The sequence below is a fragment of the Aythya ferina genome (genome assembly GCF_964211825.1).
Source record: "Aythya ferina genome assembly, chromosome: 2".
Taxonomy (NCBI): domain Eukaryota; kingdom Metazoa; phylum Chordata; class Aves; order Anseriformes; family Anatidae; genus Aythya; species Aythya ferina.
The window spans coordinates 70,012,862-70,039,654 of NC_140297.1; the positions used below are offsets into that span (position 1 = coordinate 70,012,862).

The following is a 26,793-nucleotide window of genomic DNA, read 5'->3' on the forward strand; positions in this document are numbered from 1 at the left end:
ACATACAACGAGCCATAGCAAGTTATAATTCATATGATTTTTGCCACAGCTGGCAGTTTATGGCTATCACAGGGCTTGGTCCTGACTTGTTCCGTCTTCCTATAGAAAGCAGATACAGCTTCTGTGAAGCATATTTTTTTGCCTGACACCTTTTCTTTCTCTGGATCCAAAATACAATTATTATTAGCTTTTCCTGTATCCTTTGTGATTCTTGGGATCTCACCTCCTCAATACTATTGTCAAAATTCTCCTTCTAGTTGAACCCCCCAATAGGCACTTTAGCAGCTAATGTATGTGATTACAACTATTCCAACTGCTGCCAACTATACAATTACAGACAATCCAATATTTCCTTGTCTGATGTCTCAGTTATCTGAAGTTCCCTGACAGGAATGGATGAGCACTACCAAAACCAAAACAAAAGAAAAACAAGAACAAAAAACATGGCACAATACCAAGCTACTTCAATGTAACAGAGTTAAAAAGACTAAAGATAAAATTTAAAAAATAGCAAATGTATAAAGTGAAAATTTTAAATCAAGGAGATAGTAATAGTTCTGGGGACAAATCCTGCTGCTGAGTCAATGAAAAGGCTGATCTCATTTAGTTTAGATGTCTGCATTAGGAGAACAAAAACTTCTACCTACAATAAGTTAGAAGACAGAAGAAGCAATTACCCCATCAGTCCCTCTAGGTTTTTAAGATGTCCTATTGACGCAGCATTTTCTTAGTCCTTACCTGCAACAACAGAGGGACCAAGGTTTCTCAGCCTGGGATTTCTTTTAGTCAGGCATCTTTCATCTTGCTGGAGGGAAAGATGGTACATACAGACACCAAAGACATCCAGAAAGCTGGTTTTGATAAGGAAAAGGTTAAACAGTTTGGATAAAAGTTGAAAAAACATGTTTCCTACGATCCAAAGGAATACATTTTCTATATTCATGCAATAATTTCCAAGTATGTAAGGAAGGATTTATACATGTATACCCTACACAAGGGCTATTTAAATGTCAGATCCATTTAAGATCTAGGTTGTGAATACAGTCTGCCCAGACTATGCTGAAGTCCCAGATGTGTGACAAACCCTGCATTCCTCTTTCATATACCTCACCTTTCTTCAGGCTTTTAGGGACCAAATATAGAGCAAGACCCAGCTGTACCGGTAGTGCATTTGGAGCAACAAATCATGTTTTCAGAGATACAGAGCCAAGAAGAAATGATTAACTTCAAGGCAAGTCCTCCAGCCTGGATATTTTCTTGGAAGCAGCCTTTCTCTTCCAAGACTCACCCTGGTCCACACACATATCCCTATTCTTAGTTTGTGTAAATAACTGTAGCTCTGTTGATGTCAAACAAACTATGTCAACTTAGACCAGCTGAGGATAAAATACAAGCTCTGTATGACATAAGTAGAGACAGACAGGAGGGGGGGAAAAAAGGAAATACCCTTAACCACAAAACAATAAAAATACTGCAAAACATTGCATTTTATATCTAAGCTTGTAGCTAAATTAAATGACACCATACGTGATAACTTAAGAAACACCATGTGAATTTGCAGGGAAAGCAAGCAGCATAATTTTGTGCCAGTTTTATGCCAACAGTTCATAACACAGTTACACTAGGGGAAAGATGAAGCAAGACACTAATGGAAACTAAGGCTTATGCAATTGATATTTCTTTACAAATTGTTCCTTAGTTATTACAGCATAATCCTCATCAGTCCCTGGTTCCAGTTGTGCAAACACAATACATTACTTTAGGCTAATTTTCTGGCCATACATACATATTTTTTCATTCATGTTTTTGTGTGTCTCCAAAGCTTTTGATACTGCAGGCTAATTCCAACCAAATTTGCCAGAAAGAATTGACTCAAATGTATCAGAGGAGCACATATAAAGAATTAAAACAAATTTCATGGAAAGGGGTAAATACAGGAAAGAGACAAAATAAGGGCCCTGATTAAGGTAGAGATTACACCTTTAGCAACTGCATTGTTAGATACCAGAGCATTTACACTGAAGCTAGCCATAGATTTCACAAGCTCATTACTCATAGAACAGTTTCCTATTTTTTGTCCTCTTATCTAGCATGGGTATCTTTTCCTGACTTACTTCACAGAAGTTCATAATACTTCAAAATTTTGGTAGCAAAGAGGAAATAAGACTCCAAAACACAGCTCATGCTCAGACTCACATTGCAGACAGACCTTATCTTCCCAACACACCACCCCCAGACTAGTAGGTGTGAACAACCTCAAACTTAATTGTTCAAAATCTAGATACAGCAGTCCAGAACGAGGATTTCTGCACTAACAACGCCAAATAGTTATATAGTTTGTTAGCTTTTGCTATTGTGAAAAAGATTTAACTGAGCCCCTGCTTAAACAAAAACAAAAATAATTTTGATGTCTTGTGGGAGAATGGGGCTGAAGTCCAGCTGTACCTGGAAGAAGACTAAGATGAAATGCCTTCACAAAAAGTTTTGGGAAAAAAGCTGAAATTTTCTCATTAGTTTATGCTGTTTCTTGTGCAGACAACAACTCTTCACACTTTGGTGTCCTTGTGCATGGGTTGGGATTCTCTCATGTTACAGCAATTCAATTCTTGTTTTCTTGTTGAAGATTAATAATAACATGGAAATGTGTAAAATTCAGTGGTTGAGCACAGAGCAAAGACTTTGGATAAATTTTCTTCAAATCACAATGACAGAAAAAGGCAAGGTTATACGGTGGAAAAAAATAAACTCCAAAACATTTCATTGGATCCCCCAAGAACAGTGCAACATAACATATAGTAATATACAAAAAATGATACAGACTAAAACTAAAACAGGAAGGCTGAGAAAGTAGCATTTGTATTTCTTTACCATGGTTGAAGCACTGAAGAATCTATGACAGAAAGCAGAGCTAAGAATATACTTTGCTTTCCTCGAAACTGATCTTCTATTGTTTCTCTCAGTCCAGCTTCTGTGTATCACCTTGTGTTAATTTATTCCTTGGCTATGGATTATCACTATCAAGGTAATACAAAAGCCAACACAAGTGGGTTTATTGTTTTCAATATTTTCATTTAAGCACTTTAATCAATATCTTCCAAGACAATTAAAGGACTCAAATTGTTTCCTAGAGGAATTTTTCCTTCAGAGCAGACCTCTTTTTTTTTTTCTTTTACTTTGTATTTATTCCCCTATTTATTTTAACACTAGCAAAAAAGTTAACACCATTTCTCCAAATTCGTCCACTATTCTGATTCTTGTTTTATAAAGGAAATGAAATTTGTCATGCTGCTATACATCATTTGCACTGCAGTACAATGTCCCATCTGTGTGTCAAGTACAAAACAAAAGCATTTTGTGAAAAATTGCTAAAGTAGTAATGATTTTTGTCCTCAACTCTTTGTTTTGCCTTTCAATAAAGAAGGCGACATGTGCCACAAATGATGTATTATTGTTTAAGTACAACCCTAGTAACACAGTGCATAACCAAAACCATGTTTCACAACAGAGAAACTATAGTTTACTGCCCCTATGGCTCTGATGAGAATATAATGTTCTACAGTTTATAAATGCTTCGAAGTCAACACATGATTTACTTCAGCTTGTTCATCCAATGAGCAGGAGGTCCAAAAATATATCAAGCTATTAGACAGCCCACTGGAAGCTTGGCGGAGGCTCCCAGTGATGGAAAGCATGCCATGGAAGCCTCTCTGTCAACCAGAGATGAGATAATTAGATCCAGGTAATACATCGGAGCCCCATCAGGGAACAGGACAGCATACATGTCATCTTTACGACTTTTTATCATCCTCCACAGCAACACTGGCCTGAGATAGTAAAAAGTGTGAAGGATTCATCAGTTTCAAGCAAAAGCACAGCAGCGGGATAATCAAGCTATCATCTCTCCATCATCCTCATTATCTGGAGACCTGTTGGTCTGTATAAATATCAAAACAAAACCAACAATATATTGAGGAGTTGTGCTAGTCAAACCCAGCTTTTGTTTTATGTTCCAGGGTAATATCACATAACTCTGTTGGGCTGGAATCTTGTAACATCCAAAAAAAAGCCTGAGTGTTCACATTTAAGTTATAAAACATCTACAAGGGGAATCCCTGTGCATTAACATAGCAGTCCCTTTGCAAGAGGAATGTAACTGAAAAATACCCATCCATACACAAGTACAAAAAAATGTGTTTCAGATAAGTTAGGAACCTAGACGAAACTTATGCTTTCCTTAGATACATGTGTACTCCTAAAAAAATAAAAAATAAAAAATAAAAAAATAAAAAGGGGGTATTTAGGAAAACTGTGGTCAAAACTCAAAACTTTGAATACAGTAATACAGTGAGTGTATTCTAAAAAGGTCAAATTTTCTAATTTCCAGATTTTTATATCTGTGCTAGTACCTGTATTTGTAGAAAAAGTGTCTGGACAGTTTCAGTCATGAAGAATTTTATGTTAAAAAATATTATCTTGTATGTTCATATTGTTTATTGTTAACACCTAACTTCTTAGAAATTTTTGTACTTTTCACATGATATGTAAAATATTCTTGTAAGATCCCACCTGAAGAATTGTGTTTGACTCTAGGGCCCTCAGCATAAGAAAGATATGCATCTGATGAATTGGATCCAGAGGAGGGCAACAAAGATAATCAGAGGACTGGAGCACCTCTCCTATGAAGAGAGGCTGAGAGAGCTGAGGCTGTTTAGCCTAGAAAAGAGAAGGCTCCATGGAGATCTTATAGTAGCCTTCCAGTATTGTAAAGGGTGCCTACAGGAATGATGGGGAAGAATTCTTGATATAGAATTATAGCAATAATTCTGTATAGCGATAGTACAAGGGGTAATGGTTTTCAACTAGAACAGGGCAGATTTAGATTAGATTTAAGGAAGAAATCCTTTACTGAGGATAGTGGGGCACTGGAATTGGTTGCCCAGAAAAGTTGTGCGTGCTCCATCCCTGGAATTGTTCAAGGCCAAGTCAAATGGGGCATTGGGCAACCTGGTCTAGTGGAAGGTGTTCCTGCCCATGGCAGGGGCGTTGGAACTAGATGGTCTTTGAGGTCTCTTCCCACCCAAATCATTCTATGTTTGTGTGTTTATCTACTGCAGAGGTACCGATATCACTACATTTGTCAGTGCATTTGAATCTATTTTCACAGTACCTTGGTGCCTTAGTAGACATTGGGAATATTATTTTAATATGGGAATATTGAAAAACTTTATATATGGTACTATTCCTTTTCCCCCAAACACATAAAGAGACAAGAGACTTTTGGTCTGCTTTCTGTCCTGATAGTTGACATGCAGAAACATCTTTCTTCTCCTTTCTTCCATTCACACAGTGCACATAGGTAAGGACAAAAGGTTACAGGGGAAAAAAAAAAAAAAAAGAATCAGTTATCCCAAATGCAGAAACCTTCTGAAGCTCCACTAGTAATGATAGCACAGTCTCTCACTAGGGGAACTGATGGACTAATTCTATGTGCATTATTTACATATGCACTATCTTCCTATATTTTCTTGAACATATATTCTGTCAACACACCAGGAAAGGAAAACAGGAGGTGGCTCTTACATGTTAGGAACAGATTATCTGCATTTCATACTTCAGTCTTAAAAGCAATCTCAAAACTTTAAGCCTGGAAAAAACAGAATCCTCATGATCAAGTATATGGCTTAATCATGTAAAAGTTGGAATGAAATTTAAAATAAAGCTGTTGAAATAAATATGACTGAGATTCATGCCTCAGTGAACATTTACTGTCAAGGTACACACCCACCATTGATTGTAACTCTCTTCTGAGAAAATATGAACAAGTCCTTAAAGAAAAGACATTGAGAGAACCACCAATATGAAGTAGGTTCAAAAAAGCATCAGGAAAATCAGATTCCAGGCAGCACTACATCTTGTCATATAATATACCTCTGAATAAAACATCCTGAAATAGAATGTAGGAGAAAAAAAAATATTTTTTCCACTTGTCATCAAAGTAAAATTGATTTTTCTAATCTATCCTTTATGGGAATGACACTGAGTATCTTCATGGAGGTCCAGGAACTTAAAAGAGAAGTTGTGGCAACCATTTTTGATGTCACCAAAGGTGAGTAAATTTAAGCTACTGAAAACACTAAAAGAGGAAATATACACATCTTATAAAAGAAGCACTAAGATTAAAAATGAAAAAGCAGGGCAGGCTAGATAAAATCAATATGAGTTTTCCCAGGGTGTTCTTTTAAAAACATTATTTCGTTTCTTCCTTGACCACAATATATACAGAAAACAGGCATTTCTATGATTCATAATCCCAAAATTTTTACCTTCATGAAGTTTTTCATGAAGACTCAGAAGCTCAATGGATTTAATACTAGAACATTTATAATGACAAATCACACATCTTTAGCATCACAGAGTTAGGGAAGCATTTAGGATTCACTACCTATAAATACTACTAAAGGCAAAACCATGAATTACTCTTATACTTACAGAAAACAAATTTAAATTCTGCAGTAGTACTCATGAAGAAAGCTTTGCAATATAGCTCTTAGCAATCAGTGATAACATGGATCTGGCTCTTGGACACTGGACAAATTACAGAAATGACACAATGAAGGCATGGAAAAAAATGTAGAATATATGCAGATAAAAATAATAGAAACAAAACTGTAGGCAGAACAGGACAAGCCTTAAGATTTAAAATCGGGCTTCATCTACCTCTAGCACTGGGAAAAGAATATAAAGATTATCTTTTTTCCTCCCTTTTTCTTTCTTCATTTCTTACTGTAATGTACAACATTTACCTCAAGATGTCTAAACTCAGGAAAAAGTCATCCCTGTGGATAACATATATTTGCAGGCAAGACACGGGAGAAGACTTTGTAAGAACTTCTCAGGAGCAACAGCCATGCAGAAAAGCAAGACCTACACAGTAGAAGCTGACCATTCTTATGACTTAAATCAGAAAAGAGAGATATCTAAGAATTTGCTACCAATGAAATCTGGAATGCATGCCAGCTTTTACACATGAAAAAAAAAAAAAAAAAGGCACAACAAAGGAAAAAATTGCAAGCTAAACTGAAATTGGAAGATTGCAATAAAACAGAATCAAGACTTGAGGCAACTGCATAATAAAAAGGGACTTATTTAGGACAAGAGGAGGGAAATAATTCCAGAAGGCACAGGAACAAATATACAAATTAAAGGAAGTAAGAGGATTTTAAGAACATACAGGGATTCAACATGTTAGTGAAGTGCATGATAAGTGAATGCTTAAAGCATGTTTGGATGAAATCTGTGTATCCAGAGACAGTACTACAGAAAAGAAGCAGAACCCAACTGACAATTAGACCCTGCCCTTCTATTGAGGGTCATCATGACACCATAAAACAATTTATTTATATGATTTCAAGTTGAAGATAAAATAAAATAAAAATAATAAATTAAAAAAAAAAAAGACAATAAAACACATACACACACACACACACAAAAAAAAAAACAAACAAACAAACAAAAAAACACACACACACAAAAAAAAATTATTCGAATTCACTCCCAGAATCTTCTTAATATTTTCTAATAACTAATTACTCACATGCAGCCTGACTTCCAGACTTCCATCTCAGGACACATTTTTTACAACTCTTTTATAAGCCAGCATGACTGAGCAGACAGACACAGTCCACCCTGTTGAACTGTGGTCCTAGATGGGATTTGCTGTCTTTACCCCCAATAAAAACTGATGTAATCAAAGGCTGAGAATCTTCTGAATGCCAGGGAGACTCTGAAATAAACTACCTCTTTATTTCAATGAGCTGGGCTACTACAGACCTACCATTTTACCCAGTAGAAGGAAGAGCGAAGGCTCTTCTGCCAGTGGGAGTAACTTGTTTTCACTCTGTACTCTCATAAAAGTTCAATAGCATTTGATTTTCTAATGACAGTTTAAGATGATATAAACACACAAACATACAGAGCATTGTGGGCTTTATGTAATAACAAAATTAATTTCTTCTTTAAAACAAAAAGACTATTTTTTTAAAAAGTTAACTAGCTTAGTAAGTCTTCACATCATAACTTTAAAGCTTTTAAGAAACTTCTCATCATGCTTTACCCCACCGAATAAACAAATACAAAAACAAACAAACAAACAAACAAACAAAAAACACCCAAAAGAACTGCCAAACAAAAGGAACCTTCACTCACCTTCACTCAAGGTTGTTACATAAGTTCAGAAGGGCAGAGTGTTTTTTCTTAGATATACACCACCTTCTGTGAAACTATCTCAGTTAAGCGGCTAAGCGTGAAAAACTGTGTCACTTATAAGTAACCTAGGGGAAGAAAAAACAAACAACAAACAAACAAACAAACAAAAACAGTAAAATTACCAGAAATCACATTTTGCAAGTGGCAACGATTATGTTGTTGGCATCCTTTTGCAAAGAACAGTTTAAAAACAAATAAACAAACAAAACAACAACAACAAAAAAACAACCTTTAAATGAAAAGTGAGCATGTAGAAATTAGAGCATTGTCATGTAGGATATCTGTGAATAAATTATTCTGCAAAAATTAAAGCTGCAAAAAATTAAGCAGATGAGTCTTACTGTCAATCACCAATGATCACAGAATCACAGAATCACAGAATCACAGAACTGTAGAGGTTGGAAGAGACCTCGAAAAATCATCGGGTCAAATCCCCCTGCCAAAGCAGGTTCCTTAGAGCAGGCTGCCCAGATAGGCGTCCAGACAGGCTTTGAATATCTCCAGAGAAGGAGACTCCACAAACTCCCTAGGCAGCCTGTTCCAATGCTCCGTCACCCTCACGGTGAAGAAGTTCTTTTGCATGTTGGTGTGGAACTTCCTGTGTTCTAACTTGCAGCCACTGCCCCTTGTCCTATCCCCACAAACCACTGAAAAGAGGTTGGCTACATCCTTCTGTCCCCCACCCCTCAGATATTTATATACACTGAGGAGATCCCCTCTCAGTCTTCCCTTCTCCAGGCTGAACAGACCCAGGTCTCTCAGCCTTTCTTCATAAGGAAGATACTCCAGGCCCCGTATCATCTTTGTGGCCCTCCGCTGGACTCTTTCCAGGAGATCCCTGTCTTTCTTGTACCGGGGAGCCCAGAACTGGACACAGTACTCCAGGTGAGGCCTAACCAGGGCAGAGTAGAGGAGGAGGATCACTTCCCTTGACCTGCTGGCCACACTCCTTTTAATGCACGCTAGGATCCCACTGGGCCTCTTGGCCATGAGGGCACAGTGCTGGCTCATGGTCAACCTGTCGTCCACCAGGACCCCCAGGTCCTTCTCCTCAGAGCTCCTCTCCAGCAGGTCGTCCCCCAGCCTGTACTGATACATGCAATTGTTCCTTCCCAGGTGCAAGACTCTACACTTGCTCTTGTTAAACCTCATTTGGTTTCTTCCTGCCCATCTCTCCAGCCTGTCCAGGTCTCGCTGAATGGCAGCACAGCCTTCTGGCATGTCAGCCACTTCTCCCAGCTTTGTGCCATTGGCATACTTGCTGAGGGCAGACACTGTTCCCTCATCAAGGTCGTCGATGAAGATGTTGAACAAGACTAGACCCAGCACTGACCCCTGGGGAACACCGCTAGTCACAGGTCTCCAGCCGAACTCTGTGCCACCGATCACCACCCTCTGAGCTCGGCCAGTCAGGCAGTTCTCAACCCACCTTACTGTCCACTCCTCTATCCCACGCTTTCTCAGCTTTACTAGTAGGATGTCATGACAGTATCGAAAGCCTTGCTAAAGTCAAGGTAGATGACATCCACCGCTCTCCCCCCATCTACCCAGCTGGTGATGCCATCATAGAAGGCAATGAGGTTGGTTAAGCACGACTTCCCCTTGGTGAATCCATGCTGACTACTCCTCATAACCTTCTTCTCTTCCAATTGTTTGGAGATGGCATCCAGAACAAGCTGCTCCAATACCTTTCCAGGGACAGAGGTGAGACTGACTGGCCTGTAGTTTCCCAGATCCTCCTTCCTGCCTTTCTTGAAGACTGGAGTGACATTGGCTATCCTCCAGTCTTCAGGCACCTCACCCGTTCTCCAGGACCTTTCAAAGATGATAGAGAGCGGTTCAGTGATCACATCTGCCAGCTCCCATAGCACATGTGGATGAATCCCATCGGAACCCATGGATTTGTGTGCGTTGAGCCCACTCAGACACTCCTGAATCACTCCCACGTCTGCCAGGGGGGAGCCCTCCATTTCCCAGACCCTTTGTCCTATTGTCAGGGGCGAGGAGTCCTGGGGGAGTGTCCTTGGAGCGAATACTGAAGCAAAGAAATCATTCAGTATCTCTGCCTTCTCAGCGTCTCCTGTGACCAGGACACCCCCCTCATTCAGCAAGGGACCCACATTATCCCTAGTCTTCCTCTTGCTGTTTACATACTTGAAAAAGCCCTTCTTATTATCCTTTATCTCTTTCGGAAGCCTCATCTCTAGGTGGGCTTTAGGCTTCCTCATCGCGTCCCTGAAGGCCCTGACAACACTTCTATACTTCTCCCAAGAGGACAGGCCCCTTTGCCACATTTCATAGACCATCCTCTTTCTTTTGATCTTATTGATGAGCTCCTTGCTCATCCACGCGGTTTTCTGCCCCCCTTCCCTGATTTTCTATTCCTCTGGATGCACCGATCCTGAGCATGGAAGAACTGCTGCTTAAATGTAGCCCAGCTCTCACAAGCACCCTTGCCTTCTAGCAGCCTATCCTATGAGATACACCCAAGCAGGTCCTGGAAGAGGTTGAAGTTGGCTCTTCGGAAGTCCAGGGTAGCAATCCTGCTTTTAGCCTTACTTCCTTTGCCTAGTTCCATCTGGAACTCCACCATCTCATGGTCGCTGCATCTCAAGCTGCCCCCAACCTTCACATCCCTAACAAGGCCATCCCAGTTGGTAAGAACGAGGTCCAGGAGCACCCCACGCCTCGTCGGCTCCTGCACCACCTGCATCAGAAAATTGTCCTCAACGCATTGTAGGAACCGTTTGGACTGCTCATGCCTGGCCGAGTTGCTTACCCAGCAGATGTCTGGGTAATTGAAGTCCCCCATGAGGACCAGCGCTCGTAATCGTGAGGCTACTAGCAGCTGCTCATAGAAGGCCTCATCGACTTCCTCCTCCTGACCGGAGACCTGTAGTATACCCCCACCACCGTGTCTCCATACCAGCTCACACCTTAACTCTTACCCACAAGCTCTCCACTTGTCCTTCACAATATGATGTGCAATATCAGTATAGGAATCTATATTAATATTACCTATTGTGTGCTGAACTGATAATGAGAAAAAATAAAGTCAATTTATCTGCTAAGTAGTACAAAAGACTTCCCCAAAATAACAGATTTAACTTTTTAAAGAATAGTGATGGTAGAAAAAAATCAAACAAATTAGGGGATCACATTTAAACAATAATCTTTTACTGATGACAACTGGATCTCACAATATATACTATATAAATTTCATACAAGTTACCTTCAAGCATTCAGTAGATCATCTTAATTTAACAGCAATTTCCAAAAATCATAGAATAAAATTTATTTTCCACTAATTAATATGTATGCACTTTTTGAGGTGGAGTATAGAGAATGAAGAGCAGAGCTTCCCACAAAGGTGGAGAAAACTCATTGTAGAATAATAATTTATTACCTTTGTCTTTGTTGATGTCATAATGTTTAATAGTACGCGTACTTTTACACTGACATCTTACAATGAGAGGATCAAATCAGCTCAATAAAGCTTGCAGACTAGCAGAAGTGTCTGTGCTTGTCTATAACTATTACATCGCAGACTTTTCACGAGTGAGAGTGTGAAGGCATATTCCTGAAAAGGAATGCAAATTTGCCATAAGGGAAAACATCGGAAAATTGAAAAAGCTATATGAGTTCAAACACCTATGAGTGTAAAAAGTAAAACTTAAATCAGGGAGGTGTCAACACTTTATATTTCAATGTGGTTCAGAAGAACAGAACCAGAAAACAAATCCCATACATATATGAAGTGTCTTAAACAGACGTTTTTATCAAAAACTGTATGGATTATTACAAGACAGTTATTATATTTGTGAAGCATTTGTTAAGTGCTCACATAAAATGCAGATTAGGCATTTGATTAGTTTGCCACAATTCTCTGAACTCTCTCCAAAACCCTAACAACATCTAGTAGATGGCATACTCTTTATGACACAGCTGAAAAGAGGTAATAAATAATATGGCAAGATGGAAAGTACTGCGAAGTTAAAACTGAGTCTCTGGATTGTGTCATGTATTTTCTTGTGTTTCCTAAAGTATATGCCATTGGATGCAATGGCATTTTGGTGTTCTTACACCCCTGAATCTTCTGATACTAACCATTAGTAAAGATAGGCTACCAAACTGATGGTCTTAAGGTCTGACCTACTCATAAGCCTGTTATTTTTCCATATGCCAAACCACCTCCAAAGACAGATCACTTCCTCTAAATCTAAATCTCTTCAGCCCAAAAAGATGTTGCCAACTCCCTCTTCCTAACAGTAAGTCTGGTTTTTAGCTGAACTAGCAGAGACCTATTGTGATTGTTGTCTCTGTCACAGAACTTCACTGAAATTGCATCTTGCCAAAAGACAAGACACTCTTTATCAATATTCACTAATAATTGTAATGTTTAAGCTCCACATTCAAAGTACTTTACACAGGCTACATAGCTTTGCCAATATTTCCCAATACCATCATAATTTTGCATGTGGCAAAAAACAGTTGGAGAAAGTAAGCTATTTGCTTATTGTCAGAGAGCTGAATTCTGGATCAGAGACAACGCACAAGTTCCCACTTTTGAATGATGGGAAGCATTTGCTCACATTCAGTAGTTTGACAGACGAAGTGTTACAGTACATCCCAGATGTGGTCTGCTGCTGGCTACAAATAAGTGGCAGTGACTCATTGTAAACTTTTCAGACATCCTTGGCAAAAAGAAACAGGCGTATGAGTGTTTTCACAAAAAGATCAAGCACCTTGTTGATAAATGCTCTGTAGCAAAGAGGGCCTCTGGGTGGCCCAGCCACCCACTACACTAATGCATCAGGGGCGATTTCACTTTGCAGATACAGGATCATGCCAGCATGCAAAGGAAGGAGACTATTACCTCTTCATGAGCTCTCACATCGTGGTCACCTCACAATCCTTCAAACAGATGTGAAGAGAAAGCTGTCAAAAACAGTAGTGTGCTATTACTGTAAGTCTGCTAATTCCCTATGAACTGTTTAATTATATGAACAGCTCAGGATACTAATCAACATTTCCCATCATGATGATGCAGTTATAAATGTAATTATGAAAACAACATGAATAATTTCATGAACTACCATATTTCAAACTGTCTAGTTCTCTCCACTCCCACTGTTGGCAACATACTATGGGGCTGCCCAGCACTTCTGGCAATTAGGCCACATACATGTATATATGACATGTTTGGACTTAAAAGCAGAATCCTGCAAACCTGAATCAAGTAGAAACTAACTTTGATGTCAGTTGTAGTTTTGCCAGAATTAGGACTGCAGTATTTAAGCCACTGTGTGGCTTTTTCTGAACAGAAATGCTTGAAATATTTGATTTTGAATTTGTGAATCCACTACCCAAATGGCAGGAAGTAAACCTGCCAGTGGCCCTATACACACAGTGTCAATAACTATCCATTCTTTCTTTCTGCTTCTTGCTATTTGTAATCCAGTGGTACTTGGCAGGCTACAAAAGGGAGAGTAGCCACATCAGCTATGTGCTTTAAAAATAAAGGAAAAAAGGAAAAAGAGAGGCCGGGTCTCAGACAATACATAATCTAGGATTACGGAAGGAAAAGACAGGAGGTGAGAGGTTATATAAACAAACAGATCCTCCACTGGAAAAAAAAAAAAAAAAAAAAAAAAAGTCCTGGGTTAGAGATGTTTTCAACAGTACCAGTGAAATCAGATTTTAAAAACTGCCTCCCTTTTGCTTCCTTGTCCTGGTATCCAAACCAGTATGTTCCTGCTCCTCCTTTCTCCCCACCTGTCTACCCTCTCCTCTTTTTAGTCATTGTTGATTTCAGCTTCACAGTAGATGACACGAGTGAAGGCAAGCAGAAGCCCACCAGAGCAAGTGGTTTTAAATGATAGTTATGACTCAGTGCTAACCACAGATTGACTACTGACATTGTGTAGGGTGATGTGGGCAGTCCTCAGGCTGTCATCTGTGCATGTTGTTTGTTCACCACACTAAAACCCTCAGGACATATCAATGCTGAAAGAAAAGAAAGGAAAAGAAACAAAGGCAAAGGAGGGGAGGGGAGGGAAGGGGAAGGGAGGGGAGCGGAGCGGAGCGGAGCGGAGCGGAGCTGAGAAAAGAGAAGAGAAGAGAAGAGAAGAGAAGAGAAGAGAAGAGAAGAGAAGAGAAGAGAAGAGAAGAGAAGAGAAGAGAAGAGAAGAGAAGAGAAGAGAAGAGAAGAGAAGAGAAGAGAAGAGAAGAGAAGAGAAGAGAAGAGAAGAGAAGAGAAGAGAAGAGAAGAGAAGAGAAGAGAAGAGAAGAGAAGAGAAGAGAAGAGAAGAGAAGAGAAGAGAAGAGAAGAGGAGAAGAAGAACCCTCAGCTTAAATCCACCCCCCAGCATGCTCCTACATATTACGATGTGTCCAGCGTGTGGTTAGCCATGTAAATGCAACCATCATCATACACAACAGGACATTTGGGGTCTAATTCAGGTGCCAAGGAGTCCAGCTGTACAATTTACCAGGTGTTTTTAAATCTTATGAACACTGCACTTACAAATAACATAATGTCAGAACAATCTCACCAACTACTGTTTCTATTTACAATTGATGGAGTTTTGCTGAGCTAAAAATCGGAGTGTCATTACTTTATTAGTTTTAAGTATTGCATTTTCATGTGCACATGCTACAGCAATTAATTAAAATTAAGAAGTTTAAGTACATATATTATGCAGATGAAAAAGAAAATCCATGAGAAAAAAAAAAAAAAAAAAAAGAAAAAAAGAAGAAGAAGAATGGGTGGCATATTGTGCTTGACTCTATCACTATGAATTGTATAAAGATATTAACACAAATTTTTATTCAGAGATCCCACAAGGGAAGTACACAGAAGCTGGCTTTTTAAATAAGAACTATATTAAGCTCATGAACATCTTTAAATCCCTTTTTATATTTATATCCAATACAATGACAATTTTCTGAGTTACGAATGACCTTAAAACAGGAAGCCTGAATTACACATATAGCTGGGGGATAAGATTCAGATGAATCTTAAAGGAGCATGAACTTATGACTAAATTAAAATAAACACATCATTAAATATATGAAAACATTCTATTTCATCGAAGTACAACTTTTCTTGAAGGCAGATTTGGCTTGGAGCAGAAGAAAAAAAAAGAAAAAAAAAAAAAGAGAAAAGAACTGTAATTGTATTTTTTAATGAAATATATGATTTCCGAATCATGTCAGAGAGTTTGTAATATATGAGTATGACTTATACTTCTTATAGCTACACGTGTTGATTAGCCTTACCATTATAAATCTTATTCTTATTTTTATGATTCCATTATGATATGTAAAGTTTCACAGCATGGCAGAAGCTGTCAATAGATCTCACCTTGATAGTCCACTACCAGTTTTTTGCCCTGTTTTTAGACTTTAAAATGCTTTTAAAGAAAGTTAGGCTATGATTAAGTGGAAGGGAAGCAACAATTAAAAGTCTATCATTCCCATGTGCTTTCTGCTCTTGTGTAACAAATAAAGAATTTATGTGTGTGATTCTCAGTTTTATGTTAGTGAAACTGCAATGATTCCAGTGGAGTTATTTTGAGTTACAACCACAGTGAAAGGAGAATCAGGACCAATTGCACTAAATAAACTTAATACACAATCCCACTAGATTCAGCTTTAAAGAGAAACAACACAAAACAAAACAAAAAAGCAAAGTGAACATCCACAAGAGTTCTGCAATAACATTTAGCAAACAATTTTTTTTTCTGAATTTCTACATTTCCTTGACATTCAAGAAAAACTCTGCTGAAAAACTCAAAGCATACACAGAAAAAATGTGTGGCATCTTAGCCTCATAAGGGCAACCGGGAAGTCAAACTTTGCAATGTATGGATGACTGCATACAGGATCAAAGAAAACACAGAAATGCTTCTTGCTTAAACAACAGAACCAAGCAGATTTACAAATCGGTATTTAATATGTAGCTAAAAATAAAGGCTTCTATCCAGAAAAGGAAATTTAACTGCTCAAAAGATATTGAGCTCACAGAGTTTGTTTTTAAGCTGAAGTTATCAGCCAATGACATGTGATCCCATGGAAGGACCTTTCTTGAAAAGTTGGATCCAATCAGATTGTTTCCCTGAAAAATCCAGAGATAGAGTATCTGAATTCAAGAAGCCTAAGCTTATTCCCAACATTTGTAAACAGCTTGAAGCATTTGGATAAATCTAGTTCTATGCAATCATCATCAAAATTGCAATGGCAAAAATTTGGCTGGCTGAACATAATGCCTCAGGTACGAGCCCTTTTTCTTCTCCAAGCTGTGATCCCTTTCTTGCTTAATTTAAATAAGCAGTCAGAATAAATATGAAGAATATTTTGTGGCTGAATGCAGAAAATATTGAACACTAAATATAATACGTATGTTGTCTAGATTCTTCTGAGTAGCTCTCCAGGTTTCATTGCAGCTTTTGAATGCATAGTCCACAGTGTGGAAATGCTGACGTTTGCTATTCTTTTAAAGAAGCTCCTTGTCACCTGCTGAACAAATTCTGGAAAACAACATTCTTGAACATTTCCCTAGTCTCACAATAAAATCAGTAAATAAATAAATATAGGTAAATTTGCATTATAGGCAAGCACAACCCTTTATATAACATTCCCATCAATATTTTGGTATGCATCCCTCTTAAGAATACTTTTAAAAGCGAAAGAGTTTGGTATATATATACAAATATGTTCACACAAAAATTTGCCCATGGGATGACTGGCCTAAAACCTGTTTGCAAAAGTCCTTAAGTAATCTGGGGGAAAGTAACAATGCCTCACAAGCAAGGTGATCTATCAAAAACTGCAAACAAATAAGTAGATGAAGACACACTCAAAAGAGTTTGCAAAACAATTGCAGGCTTTAATACAAGTTTCCATGCAGGTTTTCTAACCAATTTCAAGCTAAGATTCATTTCAAACCACTCCTCCTCCCTCCAAAACAAGAAATGGGGTAAATTCACCAGATGCATTATTTACCACATCTGTCACCTTGCTGTCAACTCCTAACACTTTTCTTTCCCCACTGCTATCAAAAAGTTCAAAAGGGGAAGATCATCTGATTTTTCTTGACAATCCTTTTTCTATTTCCCAATCTGCAAGCATATATATTTGACATATTTAGCTCTGGCTGGTTTGTTTCGGGTTTGATACTTTTCAGAGGTTTACTGTATGTGTGTTACCATGTATGTCTCAATATGTATTTAAAAAAAAAGGGGGGAAAGAAAGAAAGGGGAAAAAATCATTCTGTTTCAAATAATGAGCATGTGCACCTTTTTGCCTCGGGCCTTTATACACAATTTAGCCAGAAAGCCAGGGCAGATCATGATTTAGCATTTGACATCTCTTGCCTTCAGGCCAGGGGAGACTAATACAGATTTCTGACTCTGAGCACACCATGGAAAAAAAAAGTGTGAGAGAGAGGCCTTTTATTGACTAAATGATAAAGAGGTTTGTAATGATAAATAACAGTCATTTTATTGTGGAATTCCCCAGAAAAGATGCATTCTGCAGTGTCTGAAGAAGCCTAAAAGCCGAAGCTGTTTCCCTGTGGATCCAAACCTGTTAAGCTCCAATCTTTCTGGGCAGAAATAGAGGTCGCAAATTGCATAGGACCTGAACTATTAAAACTGTATAAGCATGATACATAATCACTGCTGCATCCAGGACAGTTAGCACTAAGAGGATTAGCTGAAGGCTGCTTCTGGTTCTCTCTCCCCCAGCCTGCATCTAAAACAAGCCTGGTGCAAACCCAGCCTGCTTGAGAATTTTCTGCCAGCTTTGATCGATAGTTTAATTGTAAACTTTGGGAGCAATAATGGATAATTCGGCTTGAACCGTCCATTATAAGCACTGCTGCTGAGGATGCAGCCTTCAAAATTAAACAAGAGTTGTGTAATATTATTACATTTGTACCGCTCACCTACAGTTAAATTCCATTTACAAATACTGTCTTGACAATGTATGGAGTTCAATAAACATAGGCCCAGGTGGGTTGAATGGGGAAAGGAAAGAGGAAAGAAGTTGAAGACAATTATTTGCCATCTATTCTGGAGATATTTTTATTTTGACTTCACATATTAAAACACACAGAAATGGTAATAGAGAGACAAGGCAGAGACAGTTTCGAGGATAGAGCTTAGCTGTGGTTACTGTTTTGACTGCTGCAATGTGATGGCAATGTACTTAAATTCCTTCAAATGAGGTAGCTCTGGAGAGATCCTGGAATGATAGTATTGCTGGGAAAATAGTCTGGAGAAGTGGTAAATATGCATTGCTCAGACCACATTGCCCATGTAGACATAACCAAATTTGTTTTAGTACCTCAACCAGTCCATTGATCTAGACTGGATAAAGCTGTGCTAGTGTATGGGTCATTTTCTATAACACAAGAAGGCACAACAGCATTCTGTGATTTAAAAATACATACATAATAGTAATAATAATAATAATAAAAACACCCTGCCTTGGAAGATGAATAGACAAAATGGACAGGAATTTAGCTATCAAGCTTTCTGGCAGTATTGTATATGCAGACTTCTTCATACCTGGCTAGTATACAGCTAAACACAGAATATTCTCACTGCCTTTCTTACCACATGGCTAAGACACTGGACAGAAAACTATCTAACATGCAAAAATTAGCAAAAAAAAATAAATAGATTTTAAAAAAAGGCTTATATTTGTTTGGAAGTCTAAAGCTCCACTTGAAAAATGAACTGAAGAGAAAACAAAATATAGCAGTTCAGTAGGTAGGGTCTTCAGGCCAGGAAGTTACTGAGCTTGGCATATGAAGCCAAATAGCATTAATTCTGCAACAGCACAGCACTGGCTTTGTGACCAAGCCATTCATGCACAATGGCTCTAATTTTCATGTCTTCAGAAGTCTTCAATCAAATCTTCATCACATTCCACTCCTTTTCCTTTTACAGCAAAGATATATTTGTTCCATCTGTAATAACTTTATAAAATGATGCAAATGGTGGCATCATAAAGGAACTGCAGGTTTTCAGCCTTTTACTGTGGTTTTATCTTTTGGAAGAATGAAGTAAATTAAGGTTTTCTTTGCTGATCATCAGTTTATAATGCTACCAGCTCCAACAGAGAACTGTGCAAACACAAAGTTACATCAGCAAAGAATCCTAGGTGGCAAAACAGACCAGAGTTTGCAAATGTGAACTGCATTGCAGGGAATCTAGGAACTACCTATGGATCTAATGGTGTATGCTCAAAGATAATCAAAACTGATATCAACTGATATCATCAGTACTCTATGATATCTGATATCAACTCTAAGGTCAGGTATTTTAGGATGGACAAAAAGCAGAATCTGTAAGTAACCCATAATTTGCACTTTGCATTCACATGCAAATCTCAAGTACAAGGAAGGATTGCAGGCTAGGACCTGTAATACAGTCCAGAATCTGGCATCCTGTTGGATTCTTCATGTTTTGTAGGCTACCTCTCTAAATTTCATGTATTGTCGTATTCAATAATGTACTAATCAACGTAAGTTCATCAGTGCTACACTCTGTAAGCTATTTAGAGCTATCTATCTCAACCTTAGAGTTGAGACAGTTTTGCATTGAGAAGTATGGATCTGAGTCCTGGTGGTCTCTCTCTCTATAGGGAAAAAAAAAAAAAAAAGCAGTATCTTAACCCTTCAAAGTTTTTGCTAAAGACCTCCTGCTAGACTGTGGAAAAGTTTCCCTATCCCTGTGTTTCCTGTGTTTCAGTCAACTTGTTGTCAGCACAGCATACACAACAATTTTGTGTGTCTAGCACAGCAGCTGTGATAATAAACAACATTAAAAATTGCACTTGGATGTGCAGTTCAGTTTAATTTGAAATAATGAAAAAGTCCCATGTGAAATGTCATGCCTATGATAAATTCCTACCTTCTACCAGTTTCTTCCTTCAACTTCCACAGGTGGTTTAACCTTCACATTTCCATCTCAACTTATTTTGCACTAAGCCTTCAAATACAAACTGTGATTTGCACCAAGCTAATAATACATTGGTTTATAACTGGTTAACCAAAACTTGGATTCATTTAAGAGTACTATTTGTTTTTTCCATTGTGGTGGTTTTACTCAGGTGGGCAGCCGAGCTCCACCACAACTGCTCTCTCACTCCCCCTCTCCTCAAAGAGAAAGGGGGAGAAAATACAACACAGAGGACTCGAGGTTCGAGATGAGAAAGGTTTAATTAAAGGGAAAGGGAATGGGGAGAAAAAAAAAAAAAAAAGAAAAAAAGAAACAATAAGTCCGTGCAGAAGTACAGAGAGAGGGAAAAAAAATTATTCTCTACTTCCCATCAAGGAATGATGTTTGGCCACGTCCTGGGAAACAGGGCCTCAAAATGCGTAGTGGTTGTTCAGGAGGAACAGCCCCCTCCCCCACGAGAGCCCCCTGTTTTATTGCTGAGTGGGACATCAGGTGTTATGGAATATCCCTTTGGTTGGTTTAGGTCAGCTGCCCCAGCAATGTCCCCTCCCCATCACTTGCCCACCCCCAGCCTGCTGGCTCTTGGGGGCTTGGAAGGAGTCCTGATGCTGTGCCAGCACTACACAGCAATAGACACAACACTGGAGTGATATCAGTGCTGTTCCAGCTACGAGTGCAGAGCACAGCACTGCTGTGGGCTGCTGCAGAAAAAAGGTGACTCCAGCTCAGACAGACCCAACACATCCATTTAGACATTTTTTTTGCCACATCTTTAACCTGATCAAAAAAATTTTAAGACAATGTGACATAGTTATTTATCAACAAGTGCAAGACAGCTTACGAGCAATTCCACTTGGCAAAGAATGCTTCACAGTTAAAATTGTAAATGTACTGAGTTTGATGACATACAGCTGTTTAGCAGAACACTGCAGCTGCATAATAAATAGAATTAAAGCCAAGAGAGTCCAAAGTGTTTTCCACTTTTGTAGATCCTTCACACAAAAAGAAATTAAAGCAGAACTCTTTGTGAGAAAATAAGGTGGAAGTTCTGCTTGGCTTAGTTACCATGGTGACTGACACAGTTCAATCTATTAAATTGTGTCCTGTGGTCATAAGCCATCAACCTGTGCTCAGCAAACAAGGATAAGTAGTTAGCATCCCTCAAAATGGATACAATGTTATCCCATTTAGTGATTTAGTAAATGCTGGAGTTTTCCTCCTCCCCTTCCCAAGAAACAGATTCAGGACAATGTGTAATGTTTGAAGGGCAAAAGGTAAGCTATGTAATAAGTTAAGTCCTTTCGGTCATTTAAGTATCAGAATAGTTCATTTTTTAGGATTCTTCAGCTTTGCTTAGAACAGAACATAACCAACATAAGCCAACTTATGTTGATCATGATTCACTTTTTTCTATTTCTTGAGGGCAGCCATCACCCTCAGGACTGTCCCCTCCCCTTTCCTCTTCTATTTTTCCTGGTTTACAAAATTCCTGCAATTTACCTTTATCAGAAAGCTCAACCGAGTTGTAATAAAAAGACATACAAAACCAATCTGACAAATTTAAGCACAGATAAGTATTCAGTGCATATAGGCTCATTCCATATAGGAGAAAACCTATCATCACCCAAATGCTATTTGGGTAAAAATAGCACTCAGTAGCATTTTTACTCAAGACTAATTTCATCTCAATAAATCTGATAAGAGATTTAAAGAAATACACATTTTTGGTAGAGATATAGTATTCATGTGGGCACCCAGCCGTCACTTTCAGAAAAATAAATAAATAAATAAATAACAATTTTCTGCAAGCTCTTTAGTTTTTTGTTTGTAGAAAAACTTCTTGGCAGATGCTGGTTAATTGATATGCACACTTCCAAGGTCACTTTTTACAGTGAAATAAATATTTCTCTCTATTCCCTTTCTAAATCCCTGTGTTTCCCACATGCTGGTATCTATGAGAACAGGACTGTGTGTTTGAAGCATGCGGTCACACACAAATTTTCTCCAGCACACACCTTTCCTTGAAAAAGGTTTTTCTTAGCTAAACAGCAGTTCACTTTGACAGCATGTACACATGGAAGAATGAACAGCTTGGGAAAAAAAAAAAAAAAAAAAAAAAAAGAGTTGCAGAAATCTGGCTCAAAGAACAGATTCTGGTTTGGAAAGAGCCTCACTTGCTGGTAACAAGGTTTATAACCACAAGAAAACCATCACTAAAAAATATTAGCCTTGTGATTCACTATTTTGGAGGATCTTGTTCCATAGCCCCCAGCTCTGGCTGAGCTCCACTGTCTTTATAAACCCATGATAAAACTCTGCTTGATTTTAACAGCATGAGGTATAGTTATACTGTCTGCTTTTAAACCCCCTCCCAGAGTGCCATTATATCCAGATCAGATATACACACAATCAGCTGGATTTACGTGGTTACTTACTGTCCTTCAAAGTTTCGTAGCTTTGTTAGAAGAGGCTCATCTTTGGCTCTGGCTTCTCCAGCGCTCCTGCTTCCAATCACTTGGTGGTGCTACAGGAGAAGCAGAAGGGGGCCACTCCTTGGGATGAGGAGCTTGCTTTCTGGAAATTATTAATGAAAAGGATAATCTAGAAATATATTTATGCCAATCATACAGAAGTGCTGAGAGACAACTGACCGAAAACTTTACTCACAACCCAGAGCTACATACCACCTCCATCATTTTTAGCATCAGTTCAAGTACAAAAGAATAACTGTATAAAAGCCATGAAGAGGCCTTTAAATATCTGCCTTTAAAAGTGAAATGGGCTGTAACTTTGAGATTCAAGCATTTACTGCCATCTTACCCCAGAAAAAGGCAGGTACATCAATTCAGTTTTGTGTTGATGCACATTAAACGAGATAATCCATACCGTGAAGATCTTCAAGTTACACGACAAAAGAAGGTGGATTGTAGAAGAAACAAACATCCTGGTAAACAAAAAATTTACATTTAACATCAGCTCCAAGAAGGGAGGTAAATCACTGCCACAGTTCTGCCAGACCTTTCTCAGAAATTTATAAAAGACTCGTTAGTAGAGGCAGCAATGAAACGTGTTTAAAAGTTCTGAGCCAGGGCTGTGCCACATTTTTACCAGGTCTTCTCAGTCACTTAAGAGAAGTCCTACAGAAATCAACCATCAAGGAGCATTTACATACATTTTGAAAAATTTTGAAGAGATAAAGAGGCAGTTAAATAACTTGCAGTGGAATTACACGGAATAAATCAAAACCATACAGATAGGCTGTCTTTTGTTACATAGCATGTGTTGGTAAATTGTTTTCCATTGAAAAGTCTCTAAGATACTAGTTTTGGTACAGCTGATGTCCAAGTCTTGGTTAAATCACAGTGGGGAAAAATTCACAGCAGATTCTCCCTCTTGACATTTACCTCTCTGATTAAGCACCAAACAGTAAAGTGAGTCTTAGGAAAGCAAGAAGACTGTTGTGTTAACACATATGTGGGAGTCAGTATCCCAGTCTGAATGCTGAAACCTGCTGTATGTACACATCCACACTAAGGCCAATTTTCTTTGCATAATGCTTTTATGAAGATCAGTAACTGAAAGAAACAAATGTTGCTCTAAGCTCTGGCAATGCCTAGTCAAAAATCCTTTAGCAAAGAACTACTCACAGAAAACAGACAATAACTCCCTCATGTTGACATCCACTTCCAGTCCTTACTGTAGTGGCAATTCACCTTCACAACTCTAAACATATTTCCACCTGTGGGCTGCCAAAAACTAGCATTTACTTTTGAGCAAAAATGAACCAACTTTAGAGCACAATAGAACTGTTTTCTTCCCTTTCTGTGTGGGTGTTTCTTTACTTGAAAGAAAGCTAGTGTATAAAACACAAGGAAAGTATCTTTGATGTTTATGTGCCATTTTTAAATAAAGGCTCCCTCTCACATACTCAGAATTTTACCAAGAAGCAACAATTATAGGATTATCTGTTACTTCAAACATGAATTCTTTGGATGCTGTTCTTTGCCTTACTTTGTCACATTAATAATTATGTTTTAAGCAGTTATGTTTTTTGTATATATAAACTGTAGTTCGGCATTAAAAGTGCAATCACAGAATTGCTCACCAAAAGGGAAGTTCACTTTCTGTCCTGTTATAACAAGTTTTAGCATGTATCTGATTAATGTAAAAATATTTCTTAAGTTCCTTTTCAGGAAGAAAGAGAGTAGACACAAGTGATGAATCTCTCAGTGAGGTTTTGGTTTTGGCTCTCTCAAAGACCTGATGAAGTAAGCATGTTTACTCCTCCATAAAAATTTGCATTTGGAATTTGGAAAAGCTGTTTTCAAGGCATTTGGAAAACCATACAAGCACAAAGTAATTCTTATCAGGAAAACCACCAGCCTTTATTAGCATTCATGCCTTGATCAAAAAGATATGTATTTTTATCCATATATCTAACTGCAGCCTAACCATAGCTCAGAATCAAGGCATCTGGAGGCTGTCAGAAAAGCTGGCAGTGCTGGGGGATGGAACTATGGCTGGCGGTGATCTGTACAAAGGGACAGCACAGGCAGCCTGCATGGCTGGAGCTGAACGGTACAGTAAAAGGCTCAAGTTGCCTTTGAGGTGCCCTATATATACATTGGGATAATGACATGCTCTAAGCCCAGGACTCTAGAAAAAAGTTGCATTCCTGTCATGTAACACAGAAGAAACTGGCCATTTATGTGATTTCATTGAAAGAGGGGCACATAAATCCAAATATCTATAAATAAGACTGAAGTCCAAAGGCTGCAAAGGTACTTTGTCAACCCAGTCTTCTTTTGATCACCTTGGTAAGTTGGTCACTGTATCTTTCAAATAATTTTGCTGTTAGAACAAACACACTCCTGGCTTCAAATGAAAAAGGTATGGGGGTGGAGCAGGAGTAATTGAACATGTTAAACAATACATTTTTCCCCCTGTGATAGAGATATTTCAGAAATGTCAGGAGTTCCACTGTCTGAAATGCAAAAGGCATTTGCTTCAACATTCTCTAAAGAAAGCTGTTCTTCCCAGAAGGACAGCTTTCATTTTAAAATGAAATAAACAAATACATGAATGAATTAATTAATTAATTAATTAAACAGATAAACTTACAACCAAAATGGGACAACTCAGTATTTGTTGGGTATAGCACACTGGTTCACTGGAAACTTTTTTTTTTATAAGAGAACTGAAAGCATTCTCTGCTGCTTCAACCCATGAAAAACAAAATATCCTTTATTCACAGCTACAGTCGTAACACCTGTGCAAGGCACAGAAATAGTATTGTTCTCTCTTCTTGAGGAAGCTGAGTACACAATAGTCCAGTGACTTACCCAAGATCACAGAAGAAGTCAATATTGTTGTAAAGTATTATTCCCTTCCCTTTTCCGTGTTGGTAGAAACTATTAACAGGGCCATGAGAAAAAACTGTCATCTCATCCTGCTGGTACCTGCAAACAAAAAGAAAATGCCCAAGTGAAACAAGAAATGGAGGTTGATCCTGTCAGAGCCATCTTGCATGCATCACACTTACAATTTTGCATTCTGAGAGTGTTTTATTGGTGGTGGAGCTGAGGATTTCTTAAACCTATGAAAGCATCAAGCATAGGCTTAATATCAAAACATTCCCTTGCTTAGGTTTAGTGGTAGACATGGAAGTGCTAGGTTAGCAGTTGGACAATGATCTTGGCAGTCTTTTCCGATCTAAGTGATTGATTGATGCAATCTATGATGCAGCAATACTTTACAACAGATGGAAGATTCCTTTTTACTCTGACTTGTGATTTTTCCTTCTCAGATTTCCAGAGACATACTCAGTCTAAAATAAGCAATTCCACCTACATAAGATCACACCTGTTTATATGACAGGAAAACAACCAGTATCAAAGCAAATAACTATTCTTCAACAGTAGCACATCCCATAAAAACATTTCTTGGCAAAACAGGTAGATCAGGGTACCAGCAAAGATCTCCTTGAGATGATCAAATGTGCACATAGAGTTTCAGTGTGCCAGCGATACACAATTCTGTCTCTCTGTTGCAGTTCATCCTTTACACTAAATCTCTGCCCTGGAGGAATATTTGAAGGATAGTGACAGAAGGAGGCCTCTGAACTATTTCATCCTCTATCTAGGAAAAAAAGAAAATCATACTATTGGGTAAAACAGTGCTTGATTTGCCAGGATCACTGTTTTTGCTGCTAAACAGCACAGCTTCATTGTTTCCCTTGGATCACTATTTTCACTTAAGCTCATGCAATATGATTTCAGGCACCTGAGAGGCATAAACCCTGTCTTCATTTCACATACATGCACTATGTACCATCCTGAGATCTTAGTCTGTCCCTGGATTCCTGCATCTAACAACAGTCTCAGCAAGAAGAAGGAACAAATCTTACCTAGTTAAAAAGAAAGCGGATATCCCTTATTTGCCCCCCCCCCCAAAACAAAAACAAAAACAAAAACAAAACAAAACAAAAAACATGGCCACCATGCCTCACAAGTAGTTTGAGTAAGCTTTTCAGTTTGACCAAGAGGAAAATAGCAAT

General features: G+C 38.4%; 1 long non-coding RNA gene across 3 annotated transcripts in view; it reads right to left on the reverse strand.

The window, feature by feature from the left end:
• Nucleotides 1–26,793, reverse strand: part of LOC311431112 — a 52,162-nt gene that overhangs the window by 24,667 nt on the left and 702 nt on the right. For all 3 annotated transcript variants that reach the window (XR_014689250.1, XR_014689251.1, XR_014689252.1), the window contains exons 2-6: nt 25,580–25,696; nt 23,058–23,181; nt 22,673–22,811; nt 13,142–13,203; nt 8,206–8,330 (exon numbers count right to left, since the gene is read on the reverse strand). This is a non-coding gene — a long non-coding RNA (uncharacterized lncRNA). The remainder of the gene's footprint in view (nt 1–8,205; nt 8,331–13,141; nt 13,204–22,672; nt 22,812–23,057; nt 23,182–25,579; nt 25,697–26,793) is intronic.